General features: G+C 36.5%; 1 long non-coding RNA gene across 1 annotated transcript; it reads left to right on the top strand.

The window, feature by feature from the left end:
- Positions 1-6,944: 6,944 nt before the first annotated feature.
- On the top strand, positions 6,945-9,178 carry LOC135198377 (uncharacterized). The gene is made up of 3 exons (XR_010310780.1): positions 6,945-7,148; positions 7,362-7,452; positions 8,750-9,178. It is a non-coding gene; the product is annotated as an uncharacterized LOC135198377 (long non-coding RNA).
- Positions 9,179-10,454: the final 1,276 nt, after the last annotated feature.

Genomic DNA, 10,454 nt, shown 5'->3' with positions numbered 1-10,454 from the left:
AAGCGATAAGCGAGCTCTTGTCAGAATTTGGGGATACGGTAGTCTTACAAGGTGATAAATTGGGGTTGACTAATGTGTTAGAACATAAGGTAAATTTGGAGAGTGGCACAAAACCTATTTATATTCCTGCATATCGCATACATTTCAAAATCAGAGAACAGGTAGAGAAAGAGGTTAATAGATGGGAAGAAGAAGGAATCATTAGACCTAGCGTGTCTCCTTACAACTTTCCCTTGTTAGCGGTGCCTAAGAAAGATGGATCTGTCCGTGTATGCGCCAATTTTAGACGTTTAAATGAAAAGACGATCCCTGACCGCTATCCAGTCGCGTGCATACCAGATCTTTTTGTTGAAATTGGGGGAAATAATATTTATAGCTCAATTGACTTGGTGCAGGGTTTTTTGCAGGCCCCTCTTAGTGAAAGTAGCAAGGAATATACCGCTTTTTCAGTGCCCAAGGGACACTATGAATTTACGCGAATGCCTTTCAGTTTATCGGGCAGTCCGATGACCTTTACCAGGTTGGTGAACACAGTTTTGCACAGGTTATTGGGTAAAAATGTTTTTGTGTATATGGATGACTCCTGGTCGCAACAGACATGATCGCGCAACACCTGGAAGTGCTTACAGAAGTACTTAGGAGGCTTAGATTAGCTGGGTTGAAAATTAAGCTAGCCAAGTGTTCGTTCTTGAAAAAGCAGATCACATATCTAGGCCATGTCATATCCAAAGAAGGGGTTAGAGTAAATGACGATAAAGTCAAAAGCAATAGCAAATTTTCGCACCCCCAGATCAAAGAAAGAGATTAAGTCATTCCTGGGTATTGCCGGTTTCTTCAGGAAGTTTGGGAAAGGGTTCTCTAATATAGCAGCTCCCCTAACTGACGTATTGAAGGAAGATGTTCAATTTCAATGGAAGGAACTCAGGCAGAGAGTTTTCAAAAGCTCAAGGACGCGCTAATGAATCCTCCTGTTTTGAAGTTTCCAGATTTTAGCGAACCTTTTACATAAGTGACTGATGCAAGCCAGGAAGGTATAGGTGCTTGCCTTATGGAAAAGCTTGATGGGAAATTCCATCCCATAGCTTTTTATAGCAGGAAGTTCAGGACAAAGGGCAGCAACGAGAGATCCATGGCGACCATAGATAAAGAAGCCTTTGCAATAGTGTCGAGCTTAGTTCATTTTAAAATGTTACTGATGGGGAATAAAATAGAAGTTCTTACAGACCACAAGCCATTATTAGATCTTTTTAATAAAACCGATTTGTTGCCTAAAAGAGCTCCATGGTTTTTAACTATCAGAGATTTTGATGCAAAGCTCAAATATATAGAGGGCAAATTTAACGTAGTTGCGGATGCTCTCAGTAGGAGTTTTCACGACACGGAAGGATTCCAAGTCGCGCAAGTCACTAGCGAGGCCATACAATGGGATATACCTCTCATAGAGCAAAGGCAAGATGAAGACGAGATTCTAGCAGATGCAAAAGCGTTTCTTAGAGGGGAATTAGTTAGGAAACGTTATAAGTTGCCCTTTTCGGGTTTGGAGTTAGAAGGTAATCTATTGGTTAGGAAAATTAAATATAAGTTGAGAACCAGTGAAAGTAAAGGAGATACGACACAGATCATAATTCCGAAAGTACTAATTCCAGTGGTTTTGGAAATAGTTCATTGCAGGTTCGGTAGTCCACGCTTGGGAATAGAAAAAACGAATGATGAGGTTCGTGCTAAATACATTTGAAAAAACATGGGGAAAGATGTGGAAAATTTTGTAAGGAATTGTACGGTGTGCAACGCATGTAAGCCTGCAAGGATAACTTCATGCAAATTAGGATCGTATCCTATACCGAGTAGACCTTTTCAGAGAATACATATGGATATCCTGGGGCATTTTTGTGAGTCTAGGTATGCGAACAAGTACTTGTTAGTGATAATAGATGAACTTACAAGGATAGCAGAAATTTTCCCACTTAAGCATAAAACGGCTGAAGAAGTAGCCATAGCGTTTTTCAATGATATCATTTGCAGATATGGCTCACCCGAGTTAAGTTTTCTATTAACGACAATGGTAGAGAATTGTGAACAAAACCTTGGAATGTTTAGCTGAAGTCATGGGGATACAGAAAGTAACAATTATTCCATACAGACCCGAGGCTAATGGGTAGTGCTCGAGGCTCTCAGGAAAACTGTAGGTGGTAATGATAAGAATTGGGACTGATATGTTAATGTTGTTAGACATAGTATTAATACTATGGTTAGTGATTCCATTAAAATGTCCCAATTTGAAGCTTTGTTCGGTTGTCCAGCACGAGGCACATTTGATTTGCTAACTGTACCTCATCAAGGGGAGGATACGATCAAGGCGTTGGTATCCACAGCGAGAGAGAGACATGCTTGTCTCAGCCGTAATCTTGAATCCACAACCAGAGATATGGTACAGAAGAGTAATAATAAAACGTCTGATCCCAAGATCAAAGTCGGAGACAAGGTATTTTTAAAATTTGACGTGAGAAATGAACTAAATTACAAATTAGTCCCGAAGTTTGAAGGTCCTTTTAAAGTCATTGAAGAGAAAATTGGAAACAGATTTGTAGTCTTAGAGAAAAAAACAGGTTGGTCGAGGTTAACACATCTCGAAATTGAAAAGAATTGGTTGTGGTGATTTATATATTGTTGCGCAATTGCATTTTTTTTCTTTTTTTCTTGCTGTCTGTTTTTTTGCAATTTGGTGGCGGAATACTTTTACGTTTTTTTTCTCTTTTATTTCCTTCTACTGTTTTTTTTCTTATTATGCGCAAATCTGCGGCATTTTGGCGTAAGATTTTGGGGTTAATATTTTACGTGGGAAGTTGCTGAAATATGGAAAATTTTGGTTTTAGCTAAGTAACGTGATGATAAACATGTGATTATTCCTGTGTGTATGATATTTGGGGCTGAATTTTTGTGGTTTTATGAGCCGAGTAGGTGACATTGGGGTTTTATAATATTCGAGTAATGTCGTAGGGAGTTATGATTTAAGGACAATTTTTTTTTGGGGGGATGATTTTTTTTTGTGTGTGGTTATAATTTTTGGAGTTGATTTTCTGGGGTTTTATGAGCCAAGAAAGGGGTTCTGTGGTTCTTTTTGGTTTTGTGACTAATTGGAGGCAAGTGGCATTACTGCATTATGGTTCTATGGAGATGTTGCATTTTTTATGTTCACCAGTGGGTTATTTTTTTGGTGGCATATGATTATGGAATTGAGAGTTTACCGTAGCTTTTTATCCCGAATAGGTGATAATTTTTTATATAATTGGGCAGTATCGTTTGGGAGAGTTATGTCTTTGAGACAATTTTTCAGAACCTTAGTCATATCCTGGAGGTAATTTTGTGAAATGTGCTGATGTGGTTTCAGTATAGAACATTTTTTTGAGAATCATGAGTTTCTGAAGTTGCGAGTCTGACTATGCTGCAGTTAGAAGCACCTGAGGTGTTCACAGGTGGATTTTTTGCTAATGATGCTGTAATGAATCCGGTTGTGGATTTTTCCCTTTGGAATTGATTACTCGGGGATTTGCACTATTCTCGTAGATGTTGATTATGGCATTCCACGGAAATGTATCATGTAAGGGGATTCTTTTCTGGTCGTTTCTGGTTGATGGGATTGTTGCTGTAGCAAATTCCGTAACGGTACATATTCCGTTTTGGAAAGATATTGAATTATATATGTTTCTTTTTCTCTTATATGCGCTGTGTAATGGGGGAAAGTTCACTTATTATTGTTGTTATCTTATTTTTTTTCCTTTTTTCTTTTCTTTCTTATCTTACGAGAGATGTCGTAATTGGGGTTAAGCTCTAAACAGCATTTCTATTGTAGATGGGAGATATAATTTGTCGGGATACGTGAGTTAGATAGAAGGGATGTTCGGCATTATATTTTATGGAGGTTAGTTATATAAACAATAAAAGGGGTTTTTGCTGTTAGACATTATGGTTCTTTTTTGATAGTGTGTTTGTCAGATATGGGATTATTTGTGAGGATTCAGTGGGTAAAGATTATATTTTGTTTAGCGAGGAATTTTTAATATTTGACTAGTAGATTGAGTATATTAATTAATGATGGATTTGTAGGGTAAATCAAGACTTTAGTTATTTTATGATCATGTAGACCTTTTAAATATGGACACAATGACTTTAGAGAATTCCTAACTTTATGTGATGGTGGCGATGGAAACGACTTCGTTCTACAGTACCAGAGGTCGAATCGAGTCTACACACGAATGGCGTTTCTATGGACTGCCTTTGCAAAGGATGAGATGTCTTCGGTATACCGTCTCAGGATACGTTCTGGGATAAATCAGGAGTCTACAATCTTCGATGAGGCGGGTGCGAGTAGCTCTTGCATGGAAGTCACGGGATATTTCCTTGACAACGGGGTGGTGACCACGTTTCTTTCAGTAGAAAACGTCGAATCTACAGTTTCGCGACGAGAGGGTGTTGGATACACTCACGAGGGTCGCAGACGCTGAATAATGGCACATGCTGAATTGTTTCGAGTTGGTTTACGCACTCGACCTGTGTCTACAACTCGTCCAAGAGTGTTTCATAAACACTTACATGGAAACCATGAGGCGGTTCGAAAACCGCCTACAGTGGAGACTTACAGACTTACAGAGGATAGTGACGAAGACGAATTTTTCTTCAATGAGCGTTACACAATTCCAATAATAGTGGTAATGTTAGGTGTTATACTGATCACAACTTGTGCGCTAGGTTTTCTTAAACTTCTGTGCATTCGGCGAAGCACAAAGGCTCCAGCAACGGAGGTAGCCCTAAGTCATGTGGTAAATTGATACATTGTGCATTAGTTGCTGATGTGGTGTGCGACAGGAGTGCACAAAAGACATAGGTGGCCCACCAAACAATGATTGAATGAAATTGTAAAGGGGAAAAATCCTGAATAACTGAGTAAAAGGTAGTTCATACATATGTCGAATTTGTGAGATATCATCGGAGAAGAGCGTGACTCGGTAGGGGGTCATTCCTTTGGACCGATTTAATGGGAAAAAGGTCGCGTAATTAGCAAGAACATCGTACATGGTATTTTGTGACACTTGAACCACTGGAAAATGAAGAAAAGAAGATTTCGATAATTGCATCCAAAAATCGAATTTTTCTTTACTGATAATGTGACGTCACAACTAATAGACCGAAAATATTCACCTTGGGGAGAGATCGAATAATTAACACAAAACATATGGTGCTCTAGCGACAATAGTTATTTTACTTTTGGGTGATAATCAGTAATAGAAAAGCTTCCGTCAAGTAATAAACAGTATTTTTCCAGTTTTACTTCCATTAAAAAGGCAAATTCACAAACAACTCATAGAAATCGCAGTTACTACATTTAACCCCGATATTTAAACAATTCTATTATATATATATATATATATATATATATATACATATATATATATGTGTTTATATATATATATGATGTATATATATATATATATATATATATATATATATATATATATATATATATATATATATATATCAGCAATAAGTCACCAAACAGCACGTGACAAATATGTACGTAAATAGCCACATGAAAGGTGAAGAATCAAAGACCAGGTACCAAGCGCTTTCGTGTATTGCGTACACTTCTTCGGGTACAAAGTAAAAATAAATAAATAGAAACATAAACAAGAACTTTCACAGAACAAAGATCAAAGCCATTAACAAGCAAATTATCATTACAAATTGTCACTACCAAACAAGTAAGAATACTTTAAAAGTGCTTAAGAACTGAAACTGCAGTTAGTATAACAGGCTGTTATTACTAACTGCAGTTTCAGTTCTTAAGCACTTTTAAAGTATTCTTACTTGTTTGGTAGTGACAATTTGTAATTGATAATTTGCTTGTTAATGGCTTTGATCTTGTTCTGTGAAAGTTTCTTGTTTATGTCTCTATTTATTTATTTTACTTTGTACCCCGGAAGAAGTGTACGCAATACACGAAAGCGCTTGGTACCTGGTCTTTGATTCTTCACCTTTCATGTGTTTTTCGTATAATATATATATATATATATATATAGATATATATATATATATATATATATATATAATATATATGTATCACAGCATGTAACGTTTGTACGTGAACAAAATGGAAACGAAAAAAATAAAAAAATAAACGATATAATATCCTGCATAAAATTCAGGTATCAATCTCACAGCAGTAATGCAAGGGCTAATTACGTTTAATTATAGTAATATTCATTTGTATTTGGTGGCGAATCATGTATCAGTTAACAAGTTTTATGTAATGTATCCAATTATACAGTACACACACGCACACACATATGCGTGTATATATATATATATATATATATATATATATATATATATATATATATATATATATATATATATATATATATATATATATATATATATATGTATATGTATATATATATATATATATATATATATATATATATATATATATACATACATTAATATACATAAGTAAATAGATAGTATATACATAGATGTGTGTAAATACGTATATATAGAATGTTTCATTATATATGAATATGACAAAATATCCTCGCAAATTAAAATTATTTCATCAAAGCGATGAGAAGGAATGTGCGACGGGCTTATGCTACAAATGATCTCGGAGCTCTGGAAGAAATTAAGAGTCGCTCAGGATAATCTGTTTATCATGTGCTGTATTTGGAACTTTCAGGAGAGACAAGTAAAAAAGGGAGTAGGTAATGAAAATAATACTTGCAAACTTAGCCATTTCAAGGATATCCATAGATCGCATTCGGTCGTGTTCCAAGAAGCAAGACACTACTAAGACTTTAAAGTCCTTGGCAAATGACAACATCGCTCCAGTTTCTCACATTTGAAGCTTGGGACCTTCGACTGTAACATCATTCTCGGCGGTAGATGTTTAACTGGTGTTTGCTAAGTAATCTATTTTCCCGCAAGAGTGGTGTATTCATATTCCTCCTTAATTTATCGTAGCGTACTTTTTTCTGTTGTGAAGTTTTTACGAAAAAACCGTTTATTATGCGACTAGGCTACAGTTCGGGCTTGAGTTTCCATCGGTTGCTGTCACTTTGTTGGTCAATTTATAATAAACACCGTGCTTCTACAAGGTAACTTTGGAACTTTTGACTATAGCTTTGTGTTAATATTGTACATTTGTCATAGTGATTTTCGAATCTTGTTTCGTGTTTAGTATCTTGCACATCTTTGGCAGTCATAATTATTTCTGTTGGAGTTTACCCTTAATCTGACATGAGTAAACGTCCAAATATTATAAGATTTCGAGCAAGTTAAGCACAGATTTATAGCTTGGGTTTTTCCAGGATGTCTTTGGTAGGAGTTTGAGTTTGAGTTCGAGTTCCTGTTCTAACGGTATAGCGTCGCGCAATGAAAAAAGCTGCTCTTTAGCTACAGGTATGTAGGTGTATTTTTTCTCCCGCCAACTTTAGCTTTTAACAGTTTGTCATATAATTTTCTTGTATTAAATTTACCTTTTTAATTTGTCATGAATATATTTTTGTAATTTACTATGCCAACCCGCATATAGTTTTTGAAATACTGTTCTTGAACAGTATATACACCTTATCCTCCACCCCTTTAGGGGCGGTGCCCCTAAAGGGGTGGGGGAGCCACCATGTTCTGCATAGTAGGTCGTATGACCTACTATGCAGGTTCTTGGGCGGTTTTAGTTTCTTGATATCCTGTTAACTAATAAAGTTTTCTCTCAGATGGTAAATAGACTTAATCTATCGCTTAGTTTCTTTGTAAGTTAAAATAAGTATTTAGGGTGTAAATATGCTTGGCTACCTTCCACTCTGTTAAATTTGCAGAAGCTCCCAAAGTTTTGGGGAAATTTAGGTTTGCCATCAAAATGGCAATATTCAGCATTAAAACAAAATTTAATTTTAAATTTATGTACAGGTCTGGCGTCTTGGTATGTTTTACTCTAGAATTTTAGCCTCCAAAAAATGGATTTGTCTATGGTTAGGTTAAGTCAGCTTAGTTTTGGTCAATATTCAAAGGTTTAGCCCGTATTCAGTTTGTGTCAAGTAGGTGTTAGACTTGATAAGAATTTAAGAGGATTCCTACTTGGTATTTCCTTCCTCGCAACCGAAAATGATTGGTTATAGGGGTTACAGGAAGCTCCCTTAATGTACGGATGACTTACGACAATAGGGCTTGCTTACCAAATTTCTAATGTCTTGAAAATCTTCAAAACTATGAAAAACTTGTCCCAGTCACAAATTGTTTAAAGTAATGTTTAGATTTCTGCTACTAGCAGACGGAGTTAGTTTTATGAAGTTTGTCAGTAACTCATAGCTAGGAACTGGAAACTCTTGTTAACATGGCAGCTGATACCAGAACTCATTCTCGGGAGCCCCATATCGGACAACTCTTATCTCGACAACTGATATCTAAGACAACCGAGTAAGACAACTCTTAAGTATAAATATTTTCACTTAAAAAGTTATTGGTAAATAGGCGTAACAGTGATAATTTAAATTTTATTGAATAGCAGCTTTAAAATTTCATAATTCATGCTAGTTTGTCCAGCAAATCTCTCCAGCGGTCATCATAGATTTTCAGCGATTTTTTTGTCAAGTCAGTTGGTTTTGTACTTGTCAATTTTAAAGTTTTAAAATATTATATAAAATCTGAGCGAGGAACTAATAAACCTGTGGATGGTAACAACTGCGTATTTAATTATCAGACAGAATGCAGAGAGTGGCTATGTGAAGTAAATGTGCGGACCGCACGTTCAGACGATGGGTGAGGAGGACCCATGAGAAATAGAATCTTCAACACAAGCTCACAGCGCATATGTAAAGGAAGTGAAAGCCAGAATTGTCCTCAGTTCCATTTGAATTGGTGGAACTATTTTTACAGTATGATACTGGCATCGAAGATGAGGAAAGAATTCTAATTCCAGCCTAATCAACAAGGCTGGATCTTAAAATTTTTGCGGAGAAAAAGAAAATTGATTTGGAACACGGAGTGCGAATAACTTCAAAAAAAGTTTACACAGAGTGCAGCAAGAGACTGATAACTTCACTTGAAAAATATCGTCCTTGCAAGAAAATTTCTTTCTTTAAAGCTGTGGCATGTAATCTGCACTAAGTTTGAGTAAATTATTTTTATACAGAGAAATGTTTTTAGTTTGTCCCCACCTATAGATTTTCTTAAAAATTTTGTTGTTGTCAAAATTCAATCTTTATCACTTTATACTTGTAATGAGTTGTCCTATTGATCATTTGTCCTGGATATCAATTATCCAGGTATGAGTTGAACGATATGGGTTGCCCTGGCATCAGTTGGCCTGCTATCAGTTGCCTTTGCACGATTAATTAACAGACAGCACGAAAGCAATTTCTTGTTTAGTTGAAAGTATGGAAATTTTAGGTCAGGTTATTTTTACCTACAATAATTGGAAATTCTGTAAACTGAGTGGGGTGCAGTCAAGTTAAGTTTTGGGTATCTTGGTTAGTTTTGATACTACTAGGTTACTCCTAGTAGTATACTATAAGCTGTGCACGACTTATGATGCTATCCGCTAACATTGAATTTGTATTTAACTATATGAATACAGGCACCGAGATTGTTAACTCTCGATACAGGCACTGAGTTTGTTAACTCTGAATGCAGGCACTGAGTTTGTTAACTCTGAATGCAGGCACTTGAATGCAGGCACTGAGTTTGTTAACTCTGAATGCAGGCACTGAGTTTATTAACTCTGAATGCAGGCACTGAGTTTGTTAACTCTGAATGCAGGCACCGAGTTTGTTAACTCTGAATGCAGGCACCGAGTTTGTTAACTCTGAATGCAGGCACCGAGTTTGTTAACTCTGAATGCAGGCACTGAGTTTAACTCTGAATGCAGGCACTGAGTTTGTTAACTCTGAATGCAGGCACTGAGTTTGTTAACTCTGAATGCAGGCACTGAGTTTGTTAACTCTGAATGCAGGCACTGAGTTTGTTAACTCTGAATGCAGGCACTGAGTTTAACTCTGAATGCAGGCACTGAGTTTGTTAACTCTGAATGCAGGCACTGAGTTTGTTAACTCTGAATGCAGGCACTGAGTTTGTTAACTCTGAATGCAGGCACTGAGTTTGTTAACTCTGAATGCAGGCACTGAGTTTGTTAACTCTGAATACAGGCACTGAGTTTGTTAACTCTGAATGCAGGCACTGAGTTTGTTAACTGAATACAGGCACTGAGTTTATTAACTCTGAATACAGGCACTGAGTTTGTTAACGGGGCCGCCCGGCTAATGCCATTTTTTAAGGACAGGACTTTGATATTCATACCACTTAATAAGGTGACTTGGGACATCTCCAAACCGCATATGATTTTCACCTCTGACCTTCGGTTTTGTGACGCCAGGGCGATTTATCCCGAAAATAATCATTTTTCAAAT

The sequence above is a fragment of the Macrobrachium nipponense genome, chromosome 22 (assembly GCF_015104395.2).
Source record: "Macrobrachium nipponense isolate FS-2020 chromosome 22, ASM1510439v2, whole genome shotgun sequence".
NCBI classification, from domain to species: domain Eukaryota; kingdom Metazoa; phylum Arthropoda; class Malacostraca; order Decapoda; family Palaemonidae; genus Macrobrachium; species Macrobrachium nipponense.
The sequence above is the reverse complement of the archived record's forward strand: the minus strand, read 5'-3'. Positions and strand labels throughout refer to the sequence as shown.